A 22,104-nucleotide genomic window follows, 5' to 3' on the forward strand; every position below is an offset into this window, starting at 1 on the left:
TGGGTTTTCTTATTGTTTTCAATCTATAGTTATTTCTAGACTTTAATGCTTAAGTACATTAAAATATAGACTTATTTATGCAATGGGGAAGCTTTTTGTTAAATACTTTGAAAACAAATCATCTTGAGAACTTGATTTATAAATGCTTATATAATATTATAATAAAGATTTTATTGTAGAAAAATTTTGTTAATTTTCAAGGTTTTACGGATTGTTCTCTCTAAGAACAATTCTCTCTAAAAACCTTGATAAAAACATTAATGAGGATTTGTTAGCAAGCATTGTATCTCTACTTAAAACCTTAATAATACTAACAGGGCACTCCTTTGGCCTTGGCCTTGGCCCTTACTTAAACTCAGGTTGTGAGAGCTTACACTGAAGTCTGCTTACTCCTGGGAAGCAGCTTCTGCTGCTCTCTTGAAATCTGTAGTTGTTAATGTAAAAGCAAGAAACCAAGAATACTCGTTCCCTGATAAATTTTTTTTTTCTATTTTAGAAAATTTATGGAAACAAATTTAGCATCAAGTTTGAAGATTCCATAACAGTGGCATCTGTTGAAGCATCTAAAAATTATACTTCAAAAATAACTTTAAAAGTAGTGCTTCATAGATACCAAGATTTGGGGATTTCTGTTACTGATTTTCACTGTGTTTTATTCCCAGAAACATTTTATTTTCTAAAGAAATTATCCATGTTACTGGAAATCACTTGGAATGGCTTTGAGGCAAGTTTTTATCTAAAATGTATCTTATAAAAATGTTGATCAGAGTCGTGAGCAAGTCAGTTCTTAGGATAGTTAGATCGTTACCTTATTAAGTAACATCCCATCATTATAGTTTAAACTGTCCTTCAGCATTTTGTGTGGGGATCAGGAGTTCAAGGTTATCCTCAGCTGCACAGTGAGTATGAGGTCAGCCTGAGGTACAGCTTTATGATGCCTTGCCTCAAAAATTCAAAATAAAACCATAAGCAAACAACCTTTGAACACACCACACAAATTTGTCTTCTGCCAGCCTTGTGTGATCACGTGTTTGCTATCCTGTGAACTTACCTCACAAGGCTAGGGTATCTGGACCATGCTAAGACGCAAACTCAAGCTGTATATTTGCATTTTCTTTGCGCCTGAAGTTTAGTGAAATCATTTGCAGAAGATTATGGGTGAAGAGATGATTAAGATGGGATTGATTTGAAGTGACTACAAGATATATTAAAATTTTCACACACACAAACAAATGGCTTCAAGGTAGCTAAACACACATAAAGTGTAAACACTGAAGTTTTATTCTTCTCTGAAGCTCACTTGGAAACACTTAGAAGTGCATTAATCACAGTAGAAGTTAGACCTGTGGATGATGAAGAATAATTCATTTCTATGAAGTTTGAATAATATACTCTATATTTGCATGCATAGGTAATTAAATATGTTGTCTTCATTTTGTGCTGCTGACAGCAAAGGTAGCTGATAGTCTGTGAGGATATTCTCTTCATTTCCTGGAGTATACACTTCTAATTACAGTACTTTGTAAACCAATTGGCATGTGGTCCCAGGGCAAGCTAACTGTGCTGGTGGCATCAGCCTGAAAATTTTCATTGAAAATGCAAAGCTATTGTTTTATTAATTAAAATTGATTTGGAAATAAGTTACAAGGAGGAAAAAAGAATGTTTTTCTGATCTACCAAAGAAAATTCTTTGGCATGACAAAATATTTTAAGGTAGTAAAGGTTGGAGGAGTCAGGTCTACTGTGAGGAACTTCACTGTAGTAAAGTCTCCAACACTGACTTCTACTCAGTGATGTTGAACATGAAAGCAAAATTTTGGGGTGCTTCATAGAGTCTTAATTGTTAAAAAAAAAAAAAAAACAACAGACTGTTTTATATTCTAAGTCCTAAAGATTTCTAGCTTGTTTGGGGTTAAAATGAGCCTCTTTTAGTTTCTGCTCTTGAGAGAGGGACCTGTTTAGAGATGGAAGAGAGAAAATTCTTTGTTTCCATTATACGGTACCTGGCAATGAGCACTTCACATATCCTGGCTGGTCATCCTGATGTATAGAAGACCCTGAGTCTACTGTGAATCTCCCTCTCCCTTCGTCATCCACCACTGAGTTTATGACAACCACACAGTAACATTAGTCATCTTCACTTAATTTCTTATATATTTCATCATTTAAATACTTTTTTAATGTTAAAAATAGTATTTCACTTTCAACAGCTATTTGAGCATGCCTCAATGATTTTGCCATATTAAGCTGAGCATTCTAGAGCCAAAAACAGAATTAGTGGGCATGAAAAGAGAATATGAATTAATCGTGGATGGAATAAAAATAATACTCCTTAATACAACATTTACATACATTACATTCTGTGTGGAATTTCATCAATTTTCAGTTTCTTACCTCAGCTATATTACTTATTAACATCTTTTAGTCTGTGAAAATATACTGACCAATTTGAAAACATATGGACATTTTCCCATCTGTAAAATGGGGATAGTAATTTTCATTATAAGGTTGTTATGTTTGATGAGATAGTTCAAATAATCAGAAATGTAACTGACCTACACATTTTAGCTTTTGTTTTATGTCCTGAAGTTGTCATATTACTTTAAACAGTGTATTGAGATACTGATACGAATGTATTAATGTTGATTCAGTTGAAGCATCAAAAGTTGAAGCTGTAGACACGTGCACACAAAAACAAGCATACAGAACATGTTTAATTTTTAGTGTGACCTTGACTTCACTAAGCAAAGCCTGGATGGATGGTAAAGTAATATCTGGGAGAAGTATCTGTGAGAGAATTCCCAGAAGAGATTGACATTTGATTTTGAGTTAAGATTGTTCACACAGATGTGAGCCAGCGCCATCCAATGTGCTGAGGACTGAGACAGAACTCGGGAGGAGGACTGCAGTATTGTTTACATATAGCATTCAATTTTTCCTCAGCCTCCATAACCACATATGTACTCTACTATTTGTAAGCATTAGAGATCTCTAGTTAAAGAAAATCATTGAAAAATAAATAGGTGAGTGGGTAGGTAAATCTAAAGGTACATAGGTCATAGATGAAAGATGATGATGATGATGATGATGATGATGATGATGATAGATTGATTAATGGATGAACAGATAGATATATAGATGTGTAAATGTACACACAGATAGGTGGGTAGATGGATAGGTAGATAGATAGTTAGACAGACAGTGAGAGATAACTTACACAAATATGAAAACTAAGAATTGATATAATCTACAATATGTAATCCAGAGACCCAAGACTTAGTGATGTAGCTCAATTTACACCTAAACATCTGAGAACCAAGAGAACGAACACCTTAATTTCCAGATCAGAAGGAGAACCAGTCACATTCATCCAAATGTCTGATCAAATGTTTGGGATCCTGTGCCCATTTAAGTTAATGCATAAATTAAGCTCACAGCATTTGCTAACAATATCATTCCAAGGCTTAAACTTAATGGCGTCAGGGACAGCTTTTTGTTTGTTTGAAATTTTTGTTGTTGTTGTTTTACTTAGAGTACACAAGAATTCATTGCCATAGAAGTCCCAGATGACTCTGTAGAAGCAGATTCTTCTTTTGTATTTCTGCTTAAGGTTTTTCTAGACTAAGAGAGAGTGCGTGTACTACAAGAAAAGAGAGAAGACATGAGAGGCTGGAAAGGTTCTTGGCAGTGGCAAGCCCTTGGTCCTAATCTTTCCTTACTAGTCACACCAGTCCCTCCTGGGTTATATTAACTAGTTATTTTCTCTCCTCTGAAAAGCTCATTTGCTCCTATGCCTTCTAGCCAGAGGGGTTAATGCCATTCCATGCTTAGGTGGCTTTTACCTTCAGTGTTTTAGGAAACCTAGCTAATCATATAGGCATTGAGTAGAATTAAACAGGTAGAGATTATCATTTTAATCCATATCCCCACACTCCTGTCCTTTGGAAAAACAAAAAAACTGGCCCATTTTTACTAACTTCTGCCTTCCACCTTTGAGCTTAAAATTTTATACCAGACAAGCCAATCATAAAATATTTAGATGATTTAGTAATAAGAACACTTGAAATTCCACTTTCTGTATCTTTCACCTTCTATTCTCTCTCTCCTATTCTCGCATCAACTATAATTCTAACCCCATCTAAATATAGACAAAGAGCCTGAAACAAGCTATTCTAATTTAAATTGTATTGAAAAGACTGAGCATCCACAGCATTGCTTTTTTGGTACATCATCCTTTGGAAAGTGTGCTAAAATTTTGTCCTCACAAGGATACTGATCAATTCTGCAGATAAAATAACTACTCTTCTTTTAAGTGTCCTGGTAGGGAAGAGAGTTACTAACAAAAATGAGCATGCAACCAATTACTGTGGGAAAGGTGGAGGGAATGTGTAGGATTTCTCACTGTATTTTTGGCATGTTAAGTAGAGGATAATTACTTTCAAATGTACCTGCAGACCACAAAGCAGCATCTGATGCAGAGCACTGAACCCGCGAGAAACTTCATTGTTCCCTTCTGCACAATAGACTGCGCTCATTCCCAGGAGAAGCTGTATTGCCACAGAAGTGAACACGGCCTTTATATTCAGATGCAGAAGAAAGAAAGGTTCTCTTTCTTCTATGTTAACTCTTCCTAGTGAAGTAACCCAATGAAAATCTCAACTTCCCACTTTTAGAAAGGGCATAAAGAAGGTGTGGTATGCTTTTCCCAGGGAGTGGCACTATTTGTAGGTATGGCCTGGTTGGAGTAGGCCTGTCCTTGTTAAGAGAAGTATGTCACTGTGGAACTGGGCTTTAAGACCTTCCTAGCTGCCTGGAAGTCATTACTTTTTCCTTTTGACCTTCAGAACAAGATGTTAAACTCACATCTTGGAAGATGCTGCATTGCTCTCATCTTGATAATGGAGTGAACCTTTGAACTTCTAAGCCACTCCCAATTACATGCTGTTCTTATAAGAGATGCCTTGGTCCTGGTGTCTGTTCACAGCAGCAAAGCCCTAACTAAGACAAGAGAGAACACTAGAACTTTACATGAAAAGAAGAGAGAGCATTGTGGGTGAGAGGAAGGATGCAGTATACAGCAAAGACCTTACTAGATATTGTAGGCAAGGGGAGAAGCAGAACAAGGGAAACTACCAGCATCCCCTAGACAATATGTATTTAGCTTGTAAACACTAAAACATAAGGTGGGACTGAACCTGTACTTCAGCAACTAAAGTTGTAGTATTCTAATGAAGCAAACAGGGAGAAGTAATGAATAGAATATATTCACACTTATTCGGAAGCTTCTGAAACTGTATTTAGATCTTATTTGGGGCCACAGCAAGCAAATGTGTTCTATGAAGGGCTATGCATCTGCTACCAAATTGATGACATAAGTGGAGAGATGACTTTATAGTATGTAATGAATACCGTTTGATTTTTTTCTATAGACTTGAGAATTACTCTAGACAGACACATACTGCTGTATATATTGTCTGTATATGTATGCACATGTGTGTTACATGTAAATATACTGTGTGCATACATGTACAGATGTGTGAATGTGTGTGTGAACATGTATACCACAGTATATGTTTGTAGTACAAAGGACAAACTCAGATGCTGTTCTTCACCTTTCACCCTGCTTGAGCCAGTTTTTTTTTTCTGCTGCATACATCAGGGTAGGTGGCCCCCAAGCTTCAGAAGATTCTTCTACCTTTGCTTTCATCTGATCAAAGGAGTACATTAAGTAAACTCAGGTCTCCATGCTAAAGTGGAAAGTGCTTTACCACTTAGCCAGCTCCCAACTTCTAAACATAATTTGTGGAAATAAAAAATTGATTGAATTTATTTGGATTTCATGTCTAAAAGCCTGAAAATTTATATCTAGCAATAAAATGTTCAACATAATATTGGAAGTGATACTTTGAACTGAAGAGAGAAATAAGCGCAGCCAATAGACTCGGGAAAGGAAAGAACAAGAAGGTATAATTAATTGAAAATCAAAAAACAACTAAGAACAATCCGGCAGAAGAAAAATCAAAATGATTGCACTCTTATCAAATTTTTAATAATAACTCTAAATATCAGTGACCTCATCTCTTCAATCAAAAGACACAAACTAGTGACAAAAGCAGCCTATCTGTTGTCCATCAGAAAATTGTCTCAGCTTGAAAGATAGGTGTAGGCTTATGTTAAGGCAATATATGATTGGACAATGGAGAGGAGCAGAAGAGGAGGTGGAGGAGGAATTCTGGAGGAAACATGGAAGCCAATGTATATGTTTCTCTCGGCGCTTCTCTAGCTTGATGGGGTTGTTATGATTATTTCTAAGGGTTTCTATGGATCTAGTTTATCTTTTATGAATGAGCAGTTTATATCTTTGTCTGTTGGTTGTAAGCTTATTGTGTAGAGGGTTTGTGGATGCAGAATTTAACATATAAACTTGTTTGATAAGTTAATGGATGTGTGTCATGTTTGTACCCGGCTGTGGAGGAAAAAACCCAATGTTCTTCCATGATAAAAGTCCTAGAGAGATAAGGATTGTATGTTAACCTTATAAAGGTTATATATGACAACTCCATAGCCAACCCAATCTTAAATGAAGAAAAACTCAAAACATTCTTATTTAAATCAGGTATAAGACAAAGATGCCCACTATACCCACTTTTTATTATACAATATAGCAGTACAATATATACATATATACAATATATATTATATATAGTATATACATGTATACAATATATACACATATACAATATATATGTATATATTGTACTCCTATATTGTATAATACTAAATATATATATGTTTAGTAATTATATATAGTATATTTACTATAATATAGCTGGGGTAAAGGCAAAGAAGGAAATTAAAAGGACACAAGTAGGAAAAGAAGTCAAAGTACCCACATTTGCAGATGATATGATATTATCACACACTCTCTTGTTGGAAATTTATGTGACAGCAGGCAGTGAACACTGAAGCAGAAATACTGTATAATTCAGCCACTGAAGGTACATAATTATGGTCAGGCAGAAACCATTATGGTTCCCATGTTTCCTCCCAGTTGGGAATTAGGCTTTTATCAGCACCTGTCAGGTAGTCACTCTAGAGCCATCTCCAGCCATCATTAGAGAATTAAGTTATCAAAGCTGGTCTGCAGACATGTACATATATGAAATCGTTTATATGAATGGAAATAACCATATGATTACTTTTGATTACTTGTTTTTGTCAGCAAATTTTAAAAGTAACATGCTTCCTTAACATTTGACAAATTGCACTATATCTAAACTTTTCTGGGAAATAAAACCATGCCACTGAAGCAGAAGGAAAAATGTTGGGATATTTCTGTTGAGTACTTTTCAGAAACCTGGAGAGCAAAGAGCTTAGGTAAGAATGTCACTGTATGTGAACAATTTGTGAGATGCACAGTTATACACACATATTTCTGAGAAGCACATAGAGAACAGTTCATATAATTCTTTACAAGGCCTCATGTCATTGATAAATCCAATCTAGGCATAGTAACAAAGAGATGTATGGCTAAAGCATTAATGTTTACATAGCACATCTTTTAAAACTTAGCTCCATTGAGGAGTATTAGCATTTTACATATTCCTGAAACAATGATTCTTTCTGTACTTTGCATCTTTTATTTTTCATAACATCTCCAAGAGGAATAATTTTATATCCGGGCATGATGGCTCATGGGTATAACCTCAGCACTGAGACACTGAAGCAGGAGTATTTTGAACTCAAATCAAGATCAGCCTGTGCTACTGAGTAAGACCATGCCTCAGAATTAACCAATTAGCAAAGTAAACACAGCCTTGGGGTCAAATAAAATTTACTAAGTCATAACATTAAAAAGAATGTAAATATGTATGTGCGACTCTAAAGCAACATTGCTTCTTAAGAAGAGTCAAACACCACTGGAAAATCTGGAGCTAACTATAAGAAATCAATAATTGTTTTTAAACAATTACTATAGATGCTCATTATGTCAAAAAGATGCTCATTAAACCATCATTTTATCTCTTTGGTCAAACTTTTTAAATTCTTAATGAATAGTGCCATATTTATGTAGACTGTAATTAAAAAAATACGGTCAATCAGTAAAGATAGCAGAATGAATCTAGAAGTGGAGTTCAGTGCTATTTCTAGAAATTGTTACTATTTCTGATGCCAAGTAGTACTTATGGACAGGTATCTGTTATGGATGCCTCTTCAGAGGCTCTGCCAGAGCCACACTGATACAAAGGAGGATGCTTGCAGCTAACCATCAGACTGAACCTGAGGACCCCAATGAAGGAGTTAGAGATAGGACTGGAGGAGCTGATAGGGTCTGCAACCCCATGGGAAGAACAAAATGATCAACTAACCAAGCCCACCACAGCTCCCAGAAACTAAAACACCAACCAATGAGTTTGAATGTAGAGACCCACGGCCCCAGGTGCACATGCAGCAGAGATAATATTTTTTGGCATCAATGGGAGGAGAGGCCTTTGGTACAGTGAAGGCTTGTTTTCCCAGTGTAGGGAAATGCCAATGTGCTGAGGTGGGAGAGGGTGGTTGGGGAAAGGAGCCCCTTCATGAAGGCAATGGGAGGGGCAGGAGGATAGGAATGCAGGAAGGTGATAACATCTGAAATGTAAATGCAGAGGGTCTGGAGAAAATTGGAGATGAATGGATAACATCTAGATGCATTGTATACTTGTCTCCATATTTCCAATGAAAAATAGCTATAAAAATATAACAAACATAATTTTAAGATTAGTGAAGTTAAATTACCAACGATAATTTTAAATATGGCTCAAATAACCGTATTCATCACAAAGATAGGTAAGTAATTGCTGAGCAGATCTTTATTAAAACCAAGATTTAAAAAATGAACATATAGTTGTTCCCAGGTTAGCCAGGAAAAAAATTAATCCAATTACTTGGAAATCACAAATGGCCAGACTTCATTAAGCTAAAATGAGCAGTATAAAATGAATTTCATATAAAAATAAGGAACACCTTTGCTTGAAGTCTCCTTCACAAGAAACTCCAGAATAGTTTCACTGATGAATTTTTTTGTGAAGATTTAAAGAATAATTAATATCAACTTTTCATGGGAAGAAACACATTTTCTAAGACCAGCATTATCTTAATTCCAAACACACAAACTCAGTACAAAGAGAGAAAATGGCACTGTAAAATGATGTCTTTTTCAACCTACAGTAAATATCCTTAAGAAGATATTAGCAAATCCAATAATGTGTGGAAGATTAATGTATCAGAACAAAGAGATTTACTCTAAAATGCGGAGCTGGCTTTTTTTTTGAAATTTCATTAGGGTGGTTCTCTAGATCAACAGAGCAAGGACAGCATTTCACAGGATCATGTACAATGACACAGAGATTGTTTGAGAGAAGGCAGTACCGACTCATGATATGCGTTTTCTTATTGAACACAGAGGGAAAATGTCCTCATAAAAACACAAAACAAAACTACAGTGAGTGTCACAGTTATAGTGGGAAATGAATGTTGTCCTTTCATGACTGAGAATAAATCAACTGTCATTTCACAGGATTTTTGTTCAAATACAGGTATTTAAAGCTGTGGCAGAGGGGCCTGCTCGGCTCATGGCGGTCAGGAAGGAAGGAAGGAACCAGAAGGGAGAGTTGAGGGCACATTCCTCACATCCCACCTTTTCCCCAGTTTTCACCTCCATGGGTTCCACACCTCCCCATAGAACTAGGAGCTGCAAATCCAGTTTTTCACACATGAACCAAAAGCGGACATTCTAGATCTAATCTGTAGCAAGATAGATAAATGTGTTTTATATTTATTTAAAAATATAACCTAGGATAGAAAAGTTTAAAAGGGGGGGATCTCATTAGAAGTAGCGCTTTTGATATTTTAAAGAATTTGTGAAGAGAAGTAGATGAAGTATTGACTCAGTGAAGATTTTTACAAGTTAAATGTTCACCAAAGGCTCATCATATGTATGATACAGAATCACAAAAGTTAAGAAATAGTTCACTCTAAAAACAAAAAGACAGGAACTGACATTTCACTAAAGAGTGTCACAAGTTTGTGAATAAATCCATAAAGAACTATCATTGACCACGGAGAAGAGACAAGGAAAGTAATATTAACACCTGCAACCATCTGGTGGAAGCTCCAGCATATGTCTTTTTTTCTTACAATTTTATTTTAAAAAAAAAGAGTGATACATACACAGATTTTTAAAAGCATTTTGGCATAAAACTATATGAATATATTTTGTCAGTACTTGATTTTTTTAAAGGTGTGATAGTATGCATTGAAATCATACAAGTTACCATGAGCATAAAGTACAAAATGTAACATGAAAACAGTGAACGTTGTCTTGGTGTGTATAGATTAAACACAATGATTTTTAAATACCAAAAATTGCCACAAGGCTATCTTTTCAGATCGTGAGTTATTAATGATTTAAGGTTTAGGTGTTCCCCACTCCAAGTGGGTGCTATAGGTTTTAAGTAAAGAAACTTAGAACCATGGTTTTCATAGGATTCGGTTGATTTTTCTTTGCAAAATTTACCATATATTCCATTTTTATTGGTGCAGAGTCTTGTGACATAGCCCAGGTAGTTTGGGGACCAGTGATCCTCTTGCCTCAACTTCCCAAATGTTAAGCTTGGAGGCATGTGCCATTACCATTCCATTTAATGATTCTGGGTATTATTTGTGTGTTAAGTGCCCATCATTGTCCCTCATTTTGTTGTGGGGAATCTTTTCAAACTGTTTACTGTTTCTCCTCCGACAAGTTCTGTTTTATAGCATCTTGATTGGCTATTAATTCATACCTTTTTGATCCAGTGTCTCATGTCGAGGTCAAAGTCCAATCGGATGAAGTGGAATGTTCTATCATAGTCCTATGTGGAGTGTTCTATCATAGTCCTATGTGGAGTGTTCTTTATAGTACTATGTGGAGTGTTTTATCATGGTCCTGTGTGGAGTGTCCTATCATAGTCCTATGTGAAGTGTTTTATCATAGACTTATGCTGTGAGTGTTCTATCATAGTCCCATGTGGAGTGTTCTATCATAGTCCTATGTGGAGTGTCCTTTATAGTACTATGTGGAGCGTTTTATCATAGTCCTGTGTGGAGTGTCCTATCATAGTCCTATGTGAAGTGTTTTATCATAAACTTATGCTGTGAGTGTTCTATCATAGTCCCATGTGGAGTGTTCTATCATAGTCCTATGTGGAGTGTTCTATCATATTGCTATGCTGTGAGTGTTGCTATCATAGTTCTATGCTCTGGAATTTTCCTATCATAGTCGTATGCTGTGGAGTGCTCTTATCATAGACTTCGCCTTTCATTTCTTAGGAATTTTGCTTCTTATATTTCCATGTTTGGCCTCTGTTATGTTGAATACTTCAGAGGTTGTGAGAGAAAGTCCACATTTTTGCCTTTGGTATATGTACATCCCATTTTCTCATTACCAATTATTTTGAAAGCTGTTCTTTCTCCACTGGTTTCAGAAACCCCATAGCGATGAAGCTGGCCTGAGATGCACCATCCAACTGAAAGCAGGCCAGTGATCTGAAAAGTCACACCTCAAAAGACGAAATACAAATGGATAAGAAATATATAAAAGTGTTTAATATAATTAACCACAATGGGACTGCAAATCAGAAGTACAATGGGGAATTATTTCATCTCTATTTTGGATGGTAATTATGAAACAATCAAAAACGAGTACCTAAATGTTCATGAGGAAGAGGTGGGTGGAAATTGGGATGTCCATTGTGGAAAATTAGTGAACCTTCCTAAAACTTGAGAATACAGCAAACCTGTGACTCAGCCAAGTTTCAGGTAAGAAGGAAGCATTCCAAAGTGGTACTTGAATATGGAGAGGTTAACAATGGAGTATTATTCTAGCATGAAATCCTGGCATTTCAAGCAAGTGGTTAGAACTAGAGAGTGCAATGTTCAATGAAATACACCAGGTATAGGAAGACAAAGATGGAAAGCTCTATTCACAAATATTCATAAATAGAACTTTAAAAGATGAGACTACTGAATTCCACAAAAATGTACAAATGGAATGTGGCAACTATAAAAGTCAGTCTTAGATATATATTGTCAGATTCTATTTCCATAAATGATTGAAGTAAGATAATAGAGAAGTTAGTAGGTGCTTGGCTTAGGGAATAGGAAAGGGGTTGTCTATAAGGGGTACATAAAATTGCTAGGAGGGAATTTGTTAGGCTCTAACAATTCTGTTTATTGTAGTGGTGGCTATATACAGAGATAAATCTATTTACACAGAATTTCACACCTGTGCATGCATTGATGTGCAGACACAAGCAAATGCCTTTAAAATTTTGGGATGAGAATAAGATTGGTGGGTTTTGCCAACACCTACTCCCTGCTTTTGTTACTGCTGAAAGATAATTCTCTTTTTTAAAAAAAATGTTGCTTTGACTTTTTAATCATTCTATTTATTTACATTTCAAATGTCCTCCTTCCAAGTCTGCCCTCCACAATGCCCTCCTTCGCCCCTAGCCTCTAAGATGGTGTTCCCCTAATTGCCCACCCACTCCCTCCTCACCCCTTTAATATCTCCCTTTGCGGGGGCAACAGGCCTCCACGGGACCAATCGCCTTCCCTCTAATTGACAATCCTCTTGAGAGGTACTGAGTAAGGGAACATGAATCCTTCTGCCCATTGCTCAAAGCAACTTCCAGTGCATCTGTAATTTCTTAGAAATTATGTTCACAAAATAATCTAAAGATCATGCATTTCATTGTTTGATATAGTTTAATAATGAGAGTCAACCATATGAAGTTTGTATTATATGAAACAAATAGGCCATATAGTCTACTGGATCATGAGACAGTAAGAGTAAGAGAGATCAAAAGTTAAAACAGATTTATGACATTGTAAGAGGTCATAGAGCATATCTTGCAAGAAGAAAGATCACCAACCAATAGTCATATGGAATTCAAAAGAACTGTTTTTTTTGAAAGAGAAAATGGTAAACATATATAATTTCTCTGACAAGAAACCAGATTTTCCATAACGCTAGTTAAATTAAACTCTATCTTAGAATCTGCCTCTAGGGTAGGAAATAGCTTAAATATTTTGTATACTAAGCATGAGAAAAATAAAAGCTTATTAAAAAGCAATATTAAACTAACATTTTAAAACATAATCAATAATTAAAAATATTAGACAGATTTTGGTTCTGTTCAATATTTCCATTTCATGAGCATTATAATCTCTAATTAATGTATTTTCAGACAGTCTGGTGTTGAAGCTGAGTCTGTAGCTTTTCTACATGATTTATATGATCTGAAAAATCCAAAACCATACTTAAGATCTTAATTAATAATAGATACTTTATTTATTCTTCAATAAAAGCTTTGAACAATCCTGCAATGTTATTAGTAGTTTTCTCACTGTGCAGACAAGGAAACTAAAACTCAGAGACGTTATGAACATTAGCCAGTGCTGCACAGGTACTAATCATTGATGGATACAGAATTAAAGCTCCAGTCTGACCCCACAGTTTGTCTTTCTTTCCTTCTATGTTCCCTAATAACTCGGTCATAGAACCACTTGGTAGCACTTGCTTACTATGGCCCATTCTCTGAATCTCAAGTGTAGTTGACAAAGTCATGTAAACTTCCTGTCTGTGAATGATGCCTACTTCCATAGTAGCAATGGGATTCACACACCTTAAACTGTTTTCCAAAGCAGTTTGTGAGCCATCTATGGTTATCACACCCTGGAATGGTCTTTCATAAGAGCAGTTTATTATCAATCCATGAAAATGGGAACTCACATTCCTAAAGTCAGATATGAGCTTATGAAATCTCATGTAGGTAATACTTGCTCTGCCAACTATCTAGTTTCAATTTGAAAAATAATTTTTACAAAATACTAAATTTATAGAACTCTGTAGAAAAGATGCATTAGACCACTTTGGGCATTTTCTTTCAACCTTATTATATCCTACAGGTATCTTAAGATGAAAGCCACAAAGCTAGAATAATGTAAAAATATGTTGGTAAGCATGACACTGAAATGTGTGTTTCGGTTTTACATACATGTTAAAAGTGAGGCATGCTCCTGAGAAATAGCTGATCACTGGGAGGCTATAGTTACAAGAAACCAAGCTTTAAGTAAGGTTGATGTTTTTGAGCTATGCATTAAAGAATATGCATTTTTTTTCCTTGCAGGCATAAAGAAAAAATGATTAGATATGTAGAAAGGGAAGGGAATCAATGTGGCAGGTGGACATTTATGAACCATTGGAACCAGTGATGGGATGCAGAAAGGCTGGCAGAACACTGCCTACTGGGACTTTGCCTTTAAGAACTTGAGGGTAATAGAAATATCCCAGTATAAAATTTTTGAAGCAAAAGCTCTGTTCTCCCCTGAAAAAGGTCTTTCCTTCTGTTTGGAAAAATAATAAAGTTGCTCTTGTTACTTCCTCTTGGGTTCAATCTCTTCTTAACAAGCCTAATAAGATTCAGGATCCTACTGTCCTAGACTTTAGTTCCCTTGATGATATTATTACTTCTTGAATGAATCACTGGGGGGTCACAAAAATGTAATGCTTTTTGGAATAATTGCTTAACAAATGTTCAATGAATGATGATGACATTGACAATAATGTTAATTTTCTTGTTCTACAATAAATACATGTATGACAGAACCAACCTTTCAGATCCGATTATACTGAGTATTCATTGTGTACACACTCAGTTTTCCTTACGGTGTAAACAAAGGATAAATTTTGAGTTTAATGCGGAGCCTTCAGCACCAGCTGTAACTTTGGTCTGTTTTCCAAAACTATACCCATTGTTTCAATTTTAAACTTCTTGATCTCTGCTAGGTAGTTTAGCACACTAGGACTATCATAGGTTTATTGACATATATAGACTAATGCTTTCAATTGAAACACTGATTGGTATAAGAAGGTATTGATGTAATGGAACTAGAAGCTAAAACTCGTAGTAAGAATTTTATATATTCAAAGGGTTGGTAGACAATGTAATAAGAGAGGCTAGTTATGTGCATTAAGCACATTAATCAACAATAATGCATAGGTGTCACATTAGAAAAAGAATAAAAACACCCCATTAGAGTTATTTAATCAGGAACAAGTCCAGATTTGAGTTCTTTATTTTATGTTCCCTGCACCTTTTGTCCCTTTTCTGTTCTTTTGTGCTTCCAAATCCTCTTTGTGTTTTTGCTTCATTCAGTGTATGTGTGTGTGTGTGTGTGTGTGTGTGTGTGTGTGTGTGTTTGTCTATGTTTTTTGTTGTTGTTGTGTGACAATGTGACTGTTCCTCACCAAAAGATTTTCTATCTCTCAGTTAAACAGCACAGAACACATCATACTAGAAAGGACAGGGATATTTTGGAGAGAGCTTTCATGACTTCAACTTCCTTCCTGTAGCATGAGAGAAATATCACTCAAATTAAATGACCACAGGATAAAACCTATTTTTATAATTATCTCATAGGATCCTAGCACAAGACCAAATGTTAAATATTTGCCAAATGTTACCATTTCTTTTGTGTCTTCCTTTGGCAGAGAGTTGTTAGCTACTGGTACAGTAGTGTGTCAGCAAAACTTAGAAATCCTTCCCTTGTTTTCCCCTCACTTGCTTTGTTTGTTGTGATAGCTACTAAGCTCTATTTGATTAGGTACAAGGTTAGAGTCAGCCATGCAGAAGGTTTGTTCTTGCTGGATATAAGTAAAGCTACATCTATGACTCCTGGGATGTCTCTCTGGCTGGAAAAATAAAACAAGAATCAAAAAGTATAGACTGGGAATAGGACAAAGCAGCAGAAGCTAGCAGTACATTACCGTGTATTCCTTTTGAAATTATAATAAAATTATGTCACGTCTTCCTTCCATTTTCTCTCTCCAAGTTCTACCATATACTGGCCTTTCCTCTTTCTCAATGTCATGACCTCTTGTTTTCATTAATTGCTAGTACATGAATATATATGATTATACCTATATTTCCCAAATACAACCATACAACCTGTTTGTATTATATATATATATATATATATATATATATATATATATATATATATATGTATGTTTACACGTGCTCACACAACACACACACAAAACACACACACACACACACACACACACACACACACACACACACACACATTTCAAGGCTGACCATTTGGTGTTGACAAGAAATTGGTGTGCTAGTTCTCGGGAAAGACTATTTCTTCTCTTCTCATCATTCCTTGCTTGCCCATACTTTTTTGTACAGGCTTGAAGCCTTGTGGGCTTTCTCCTGTCTGCTTTGGCATGGTGATTGGTATCACCGTTGTTTGGCTTATGTATGGGTAATGATCTTACTGAGACTATGTGGTATAGATTCTGACATTCATAAGAAAATACTGGTTCACAGCAAACTTCTTGATCCTTTCATAAAAAATACCTTGTGTCTGTATGGATGTGGTACCCGTCAATAATAAATTTGTTGACCTGTGGCTTAGGCAGGAAATATGTAGTAGGACATCCTGGACGCAGAAAGGATTCTGGGACAGTGTGAGGTATGTGGTGATTCACCAAGAAGATGGTTCGTGACCACAGGTAACCAACCATGCAGCAGAATGTAGAGTAGAATAAATGGGTTATTTTAAAATATGATCTAGTCAGAGAAAAATCGAGCTATATGATCAAAGTATACTGTAAATCTATTTTGAGTCAGAGTTTTATTTTTGGCAGCATGAGGATGGGAGGAAGAGTAGTTAAACTTCTACAAATCCTTTGGCTTTTATGATATTTCTGCCCCTCCTCTACAATGTTTTGTGTCCCTTATATAGGAGTGTTTTCTAGATAGATCCATTGAGACAAGCCCCACAACTCTGCATTCTGGTTGGTCATTGTTTTCTGAGGTGTTCTCTGTTGCAAAGAGTAAAGACTACACTTATCTGTGAGTATAAGGACAGATGTCTCTAGATTATTGTTAGAGAGTACGCTGCTTTAGTAAAGTAGTGATTGTAGATTTCTTTCCAAGATCTGTGACCTCATTAGCCCTGGATGGTTAGCTAGGTTTTCAGTACCAGGCCCCATTTTCCTCATGTTCACTGTGTCTTAGGTCCAATTAGAGGCTTTGATTATCCCCAAGATTTGGGTGTCATTACTGTACCATTAGGGTTATCATGTCATGTTCATCATTTCTGGGTTTCATAGACATCAATGTTGGGTAAAACTTTTGGCTGCTTCCTTCCTATAGAAGTTTGCGTGTTGCCTTCACAGATAAGTGTAGTCTTTACTCTTTGCAACAGAGAACACATCAGAAAACAATGACCAACCAGAATGCAGAGTTGTGGGGCTTGTCTCAATGGATCTATCTAGAAAACACTCCTATATAAGGGTCACAAAACATTGTAGAGGAGGGGCAGAAATATCATAAAAGCCAAAGTACCATAAAAGCTAGTTCTTAGGAAGGAATCACACAGTTTAGTTACAACTCATGAGCCTCTGTCCTTTGTTTCTAAAGTGCTGTGTCTTCAGCAATACATTGCTTTTCAAGCTTAATTACCTTATTTTAAAGAAAGGCACAGTACAGACCCTCGAACCTGCATAAAGGGTAACCCTTTTTGCGAAGCTACATAAGAACCTGAAGTTTCCCTCACAGTTGAGCTGGATAAGCAAGCTCACCTAAAGGAGATCATTACTTCTCAACAGTATTCCTGAATGCATACAGAGACATAAAGTTAACACACATACCCACGAAAGCTCAAACTCAATGAAAATAACAGAATTCCCCCAGAATAAGTCTGCCCTGTTAGTTGGAGAGCATAATATTTCACTAGGTATATTCTGATTTTTAAAATATAAATGCACATATCCATAACTTTTGGTGCCAGAGTTTTGGAAAGTCAGGAGAATCTATAGTAAAGCGTGGCTTGTTTAGACTGGAGGAGGAGAGATTATTTGCTTTCAAGTAGTTGCACGATACCCAAAAGCCCATGGGAAATGTGAGAGGCTGGGTTATGTTGATGCTCCTTTTGCCAATAATGATTTTTCATGCTTTATAGTCGTTCATTCCTCTAAGTGGGGAGAAAGTATATAAATGCAGAGAGCATGTGCAAATGTGCTCGTGCGCAGTCACACATTGCGGTTAGAACATGAGTTCTGACTCAGCGTGAAAAATGAAGTCCTCAGGGTACAAAGTTTAATACAAAAAATAATTATCTATCTCAATAGAACTACAAAGAAAATTCTAATTAATGTGTTAATAATTGGCCCTGGTTTACAGGGGATTATTGTAAGTCTTGAACTGTAATAAATGTACATGGGAATTAATGTTCACAGAGGATATTGAATACATTTTTTCTAGACTTGTGTCTTAGAGATAACTTTTATCAGAGAGATTGGCACAAGAAGAAAAAAAAAGAACTTTCTGAGGTCTGAGCCAAAAGAAGAACCATTTCCTATGACACAATTTACTGTTTTCGAGACCTGAAACTTATCTCAGAGGTCATTTTCATTTTTCTTTTAGCATTAACTAATCTTGGACTCTTTCTCATTATTTACTCTGGAGGTCAACTGGCCCAATACTATGTTTGAATCCTCAACAGTCATTTTTTTTTTACTAGCACCTTCTTTCCAGTGTAAGAGCATGCAATACTCCTAGAACACATATTCCCAATTCAACAGGTTAGCATGTTTTATTTTAGATTATGTTATGGTAATTTAGCCTTCATTATATTGTTTGAATACTGTTAAAATTAGTCTTTCTGCCACAATAACCCTTACATTTAAATTAGGTGCAATGATGAATTCCTGCAATCTCAGTGCTGAGGAGGTAGAGACAGGCAGATTCATGGAACTTGTGCAAAAGTCAGTCTAGCCAATCAGTATGCTTCGTATTTAGCAAGAGACCCTCACTTAAAAAATGAGGTACACAGTGACTGAAGAAGACACTCAACATTGACCCCTTGCTTCTAAATGCTTGTGTGTACACACACCACCACCACCACCATCAATAAGCCACATATAAAAAGTAGAGTATAGGAAAACATAAACACATTGAAGTCAGATGATTGAGAACTTCCAAAGATGTTCGTTCATGTTTTGATCTCTGATTTCCACATGCAAGTACTATTTTTACTAGAGGATAACTCGGACCATTTGTTCTCTATCTTAATGCTTTTGCTATCCTAAAAGATAGACTCTTTCAGTTGTTTGTTATAAGTTAGTACCTTAGCTATGCTTTAAGAAGTTCCTTTCAGCTATTCAGTTTTAGCTATTTATGAGATTCACTGCTACTAGGTGGTGTGGATGTAATAAAATCAGTGACATGAATAATGGAGGTAATCTTTCAATGATCATTTCTTATAGAGATTCCCACATCTTTTCTGTAAAATAGGTTTTTTTGAATGGATGTAGTTTAGATGTGTTGCTGGTTTGGTCCCTAACCGGTGACACCTATTGAGAAGTGATTGGGTTATGACATCACCAACCTCCATAGATAGATTAATCAGTTGATGATTAATAACTGAATGGATTACTATTAGATGGATCCTAGTTTGAGGAGGTAGGTTGCTGGAGACCTCACTTTGAAGGATATATCTTAGCCCTATTTTAGTTAGTTAATATTTCTGGCCTTTGGCTGTCATAAGGCAGGATGCATTACTCCATTGAGTTCTTCTGTGTTGGTATTTGTGCATTACCCCATACCTATGAGCAATGGAGACAGTTGACTCTAGACAACAGCCTATTAAGTCATTAACCAAAGTAAATCCTCTCTACTTCTAAATTGTTTTCAGGTATTTTGTAATGTAAATATCTACCTCAGATCTTATGGTTTCTGGCACTTCTTATATAAATTGGACATTTTATAAATCCATGGAAAGTGGTATTAACTGAGACATTCTGAGAAGGAAAGGTCAAAATATAGTTGGAGCATTACATATTCTTGTATGATGAACCACTGTTTTTTGTTGGAAAGAAGAAGCCCAGTGAATTTTGCCATACTGGGTTGGCAGTATTGGTCTCATTGGTTATTGAAATATAGGATAGTCAGAGACTACAGAAGATTTCAATAATTTAACCTACTATGGAAAATTCAGAGCCACACTGTGGATTCCACAATACCACTTAACATTTTTTTTTTGCTCTCCTGGCTACCAATTTCATGTTCCAGTAATGCCAATTTAAGGCTATCAATAATAAAAGTTATATCAATAGACAAAGACATGTTGCTAATTTGTTTTGCAGTGCCTCTTCTGTTGTAGATGCTTTCTGATATATGTGAATCTTTTGGGGGGGATATCTCACATCTGTTAATTGACATATATTTAATGCTGAACTCCTTGTCTTCCATTATACAGACCTTTCCTTTCCAGATCTCTGTATATTCAAGAAAGTCAGTGACTTCTGTCTATACATAGGTACACTTGTACTTATTGCCACTTCCCCAAAAAAGATAGAAGTCCATGGCTCTGCCTACTGGAAATATTTTCATTTGTGTGACCATTTGTGTGACCTTTTAGGACAATGAGTCAAGTGGACTGGAGTACAAATACTGCAACATTTTAATTTACATATACTAATAAAGCCAACCAATTACAAAATAAGTTTAGGCCCTTTATCTTTTCCTTCTTTAGTTATTCTTATGAGCTCATTACTCTTAGACAAGTTAAACAAAGATTATGAAGTAGGAAAGAGGTATCTTTGTCTTTGGGTCACTTGATATGACGTTTTGGGAACCTGGTTATAAAGCACCCTCATAAATTCCATGAATTTCATATCTTGTATTCATCTTCATCTTATGAAAAAGGGCACTAAGGACTATCATATTTTATTGTCCAGACTTACAAACCCTTGGTGATTCAACACCAATTATTTCTATTACAAACTAAGATACCAGGACCATTGCTCACACAGTGTGAAATGTTATGACATGCTTTAGAATCCCAATGACCTTGAGCAGTGATATGTCTTCTGTATTCTCTTGTGACATAAAATATATGTTGGATTTTCTTGAATTGGAGTTTATTTATGCCAACATGCTTAGCAATTTATTCATTCTTCACACCATGACACATCTCCATTTAACCTTTCCTTGGCCAGTGACTTTTTTCTTAATGTTTTGCACTAGTCATCTTTTTTTTTTTTGGCATAAAATATATTAATATATTTTTGTCAGTATTTGATTTTTTAAAGGTTTGATAGTATGCATTGAAGTCTTACTAGTTACAATGATCATAAAGTACATGTAAAACATAATGTAACATGGAAATAATCAAATTTTTCTTGGTGTGTATAGATTAAACATAATGATTTTTGAATACCAAAAATTGCCACAAGGCTATATTCTTAGCTCTTGAGTTGTTAATGATTTAAGGTCTAGGTGTACCCCACTCCCCAGTCTGAGTGGGTGCTATACACTTGGTTTTTTTTGTTTGTTTGTTTGTTTGTTTTGTTTTTCTAAAAAGGACTGAGGCTTTTACTTTCTGGCCTTTCTTTTTATTTTTTTAAACGACTTTATTTTGCAAAACAAAGATAAATGTAAAGATTTTAAACATTTTTTGCCTAAAATTATACATTTTTGTCAGTACTGTTTTTTCAGACATTAAAATAAATTTTACATAAAACCATGTGAATATGTTTTTTAGTCAGTACTTGATTTTTTTCAAGGGCTTGACAGTATGCATTGAAAACGTACTAGTTGCAATAAGCGTAAAGTACATGCAAAACAAAACGCAACATGGAAATAGTCAAAGTCTTCTTGTTTTGTGAATATATGTATATTTTTTGTTTTCTTTATTTCTTGGACTTCATACAGTCTGTGAGTTGTTTCTGGGGGAGTGCAAGCCTCTGGGGTTAGCATCCCACTATCAGTGACTGCATATTATGTCTGTTCTTTTGTGACTGGGTTATCTCACTCAGGATGATCTTCTCTAGATGCAGCCATTTTCTTAAGAATTTGGTTAAGTCATTGTTTCTGGTGGCTGAGTAGTATTCCATTGTGTATATGTACCACAATTTTTGTATCCATTCGTCTTCTGAAGGACATCTGGGTTCCTTCCAGCTTCTGGATATTATAAATAGAGCCGCTATGAAAATTGTGGTGC

Source organism: Micromys minutus, assembly GCF_963924665.1.
Source record: "Micromys minutus genome assembly, chromosome: 1".
Lineage (NCBI taxonomy): Eukaryota > Metazoa > Chordata > Mammalia > Rodentia > Muridae > Micromys > Micromys minutus.